Consider the following 3,722-nt stretch of genomic DNA (forward strand, 5'->3'; position numbering starts at 1 on the left):
TGAACTCAGGCCCTTGTGCTTGCCAGGGAAACACTTATTCCACAGAGCCATCTCCCTGTCCCCTCTTTTTTAAAAGAATTTTTAAATTTTTTCTCTCACTCTTTTTTTTTTTTTTTGGTGGAACCAGGGATTGAACTCAGGCCTTTGCCCTTGCCAGGGAAGCACTTATTTCTCTCACTCTTAAGACTCAAGACAATCAGTAGTTTAAAAAGATCTACCCCAAATACAGTGCTTCCAAAATGACTAAAGTCTACAGCTAAGTCTTTCCCATGGGAAAACGACATTAGCTTCCCGAGGGTCACAGGGCAAGGATCTGGAAGATTATCTGTTCATATTGAAAACGTGACTGTGGAGTTAATTCCAAAGAAAAGCATTTCCTTCCAGCTCCAGGTCGGCACAAGTGTAGTTCTTATGTTTGCACAAGAGGCATATTCAAAATTTCCAAACTTTTCTTAAAATTGTGGTTGTCTTTCATGGGCTTGCACCCATCTCCCTTGCATTTAGAGAAGTCCATGTATTGAAAGATGGAGCTACCAAACTTGGAAGAGCATAACATCACTAGCCTGAAGATTAAAAAGTGATAGAAACCCCAAGGAAACTGGGCCTTCAAGTTGGCTGGATACTGCCTTATCTCATAGAGTAAGGTAGTGCGCATTCCACCGGAAGCTCATTCAGTTGGTTGATGACCACATGGAGGTGGTTGTGGAGTAATCATTTTTAAAACCATAGTGTAATAGTCCATGGAGATATGTCCATCAATATTCCAAAGAGTTGTGCAAAATTTTGCTTTCCAGTGACTGAAACCCTAGCAAGTAGCCAAATCTCGAGAAAGCAGGCATGTGGTGCTCATTTCACATCAAGGGATCAGGGATCTTGTGGGCTGGGGCCCACCAGTGCATGACGGCAGTTCTGCTCACCCAGTTTGCTCTCAGGAAGGGGAGGGATCCTCGCTTCTCACGGGGAATGCTCATAGCATGGACCATTTATGAGTGCTCCACAGGCAAGTTTTATACTTTCTATATCTGCAATAAAGTAGAAACTTGGCACATTCCTACACACATGACCGCAGAGTAGCCCAGGGTTTTATGCACCACCACAGCTTTGATTATTATGTTAAATGTGATGGTTTATGCACGGCCATTGCCCAGCGCCAGACATCTGCAGGCCCCTGGCTCCTTTCTGCGCTCGTTGACATCATTCAGCTGAGGGGTGGAGGAAAAAAACCCCAAGAACTGCAGTATAAACCAAGAGGGTGTTCCTTTGTTGCTGTGGCTCAGCTGTCTGTGCGGAGAGCCAGAAGCAGAACGAGACAGGAATCCAAGGGGCAGCTCTCCTGAAGGCCCCACCTGGCTGTGGCATTCATTCCTTCGCACTGTCCAAGGTGAGCAGCTCGTGAGGTGGGGCTATCGCTGGTGCGGTGTCCACCAGCTCCCGTGGTCAGCTAGCCCACTGTTCACCTGGGGCTGATGCGGCTGGCAAAGTCAGCAGCCATTGAATCAGAGGCCTTCTCTCCCATGGTGCTTTATAACATTCCCTGCTTCTTCATCTGGGCAACTGGTCGAGCAATCAAAGCGTACCTTCCGAGACTATGCGCACATGTTGTGTGCATAAGCATTTTGTAATCTGTGTTGTTTAATTGAACAACAGGTAGGTTTGCATCCCAGTTTTAAAAAGTACTAGCGGATTTGAGTGGCTCTTGGATTTGAAGAGTTTTTCATTGTGCTTGGCTCTTGATTGGAGGTAAACAAGGAATTTCTAGCTCTTGATCAGCACGAAGCAAGTAAATCTGATTTTGATCTTTTTTCATGGAAATATTTTTTGGATGTATGTGAACAGTGCTAATGAGCAACTCATCGTCATATCAGAAAGACTGTGTATGCAGATGCATATCATGTATTATATATATGCGTACCTCTCTCTCTCTCTCACACACACATCTATCTTAAAAGAATCTGTGAAAGAGAACATCTCTCATGCTTCACTACAACCTCAGCTAAAGCAAGTCTTGGATAATAGCAGTCACCAGGAAAAAATCATTTATGGAACTAAGTACAACTTATTTTTAGAATGAGCACCTTTTAGCTTCCAATAAAAAAAAATCGAGCATGCATATTTGAGAGGTGAGATAAAACACAAGGAAGAGAACAGCAGAGAGAGTGTGAGTTGAAATTTATTTTCCTTTTTGGTTCCAAGAGTCACTGACGTTGAACCAAGAATTGGCCTGCATCAAGAGAAAACAAAACTGCCTGCCAACCACGTATCATGATTATTCTTTATGTAATTAGTTTTGGAGCGCATACAGCAGTTTCCTGCAACAAAGATTCATAAGTGGGGTTTCATATTTGACGTAAGTATAAGGTCTGTCAGTTCCTGACCCCACATATTGTGCACAAACATCACGTACCAGCATCTTCCCTGTAGCTTGGAATCGAGTCAGGAAAATGTCCTTGGCTCCAGAAGAACTTTGAGTATGGTTTGGACACCGGGAGGCTGGGCTTGCAGCCAGTCTCGGTGCCCTTTGCCACTTCCTGCTAAGGACGAGAGTCTTTGGGCATCGATGCCTTTAGAAACCTGGGCCTATGAATAAGTAGAGAAGCTGCATTTAGCTGCATTTTCCTCCACCCCGGCTCTGAAGCTTTGCTGCAGCGTAGATGCCCTGTCTGAACGGAGCACAAGAAAGTCAAATGTGATAAGCAACAAAAAGAGGAGGCACCCACAACGCCTTCCACTTCCTGGAGAAAGCTTCCCTCCACCAACGCCTTTGCTGCCTGCCAAGGAGTCCAGCCCTGTGTGCTGCAGTTTTCAGGTTCTCTGTCGTTTCAGCAACCGTGGACTCCAGAGATAAAGCTGGCTGGAGGTGGGCTCTCCCAGGGCTTTGCAAGGCCCTGCAGAACCCTGCCTGGAATTTAGCTGAGTCTTGCAATGATGGTGTGTGCCCAGTGGCAATAGATTTGTGCTCCCCTGGCCTACAAGACCCTAGTGATGTGGCCGTGGGCCACCGCACACGCTCACCCACACCCGCCCTCCCTCAGGAGGAGGAGAAGCAGCGGCCTCTCTTTCCCAGGCTGCCCCCTTGCAGCGCCTTCACTGGGCCTCTTCCCCAAATCCCACCTCAGGTCTCATGCCCCTGATAGGCCCTCCTGCTGCGGAGGAGGAGGTGTGCTTCTTCATCTCACTTACCTAGTCTTGCCGTAATACGTGCCTTTGTTTGTACTTCCTTCCGCCTTCTCCAGGAGAAAGTAGTCTTGCTGGGAAAAGGGAATTTGTTGTGTTCCTTGTTTCTGACTCAGCACCCAGACTGCAGTCCACTCTGCACGTTTAAGTAGCTACACATTACATGAATGAATCCGTGAGCACGCAGGTATGTTCCTAGTTATGGGGTGTCACACTTCTATTATGTGGGTGTCATTCCACCCAAGAAGCTTACCAGAATCTTGCAACGATGACTCACACACAAATATCCAGTGCTGATCAGTTGGCCTCTGTATTTGTGTGTCTATTGTGTGTGTATTTGTCTGTTGTCTATTGGGTCAGTCTATTGGTCAGTGGACCTATCATGTGTCTACTATGCCCACCTATCTAGTATCTATCATCTGTCATCTGTCCATCTCTCTCTCTTTCTATCTATCTATCTATCATCTATCTATCTATCTATCTATCTATCTATCTATCTATCTATCTATCTATCATCTATCTGTCTATCTCTGTCTCTACCTTTGTCA

The 3,722-nt window shown here is 45.9% G+C and overlaps 1 long non-coding RNA gene across 2 annotated transcripts in view; it reads left to right on the forward strand.

The window, feature by feature from the left end:
* The first annotated feature begins 2,253 nt into the window (after positions 1-2,253).
* LOC111814483 overlaps positions 2,254-3,722 on the forward strand; it is a 22,998-nt gene continuing 21,529 nt past the window's right edge. For both annotated transcript variants that reach the window (XR_002819457.1, XR_002819458.1), the window contains exon 1: positions 2,254-2,857. This is a non-coding gene — a long non-coding RNA (uncharacterized LOC111814483). The remainder of the gene's footprint in view (positions 2,858-3,722) is intronic.

The sequence above is a fragment of the Octodon degus genome, unplaced genomic scaffold, assembly GCF_000260255.1.
Source record: "Octodon degus isolate 3935 unplaced genomic scaffold, OctDeg1.0 scaffold00329, whole genome shotgun sequence".
NCBI classification, from domain to species: domain Eukaryota; kingdom Metazoa; phylum Chordata; class Mammalia; order Rodentia; family Octodontidae; genus Octodon; species Octodon degus.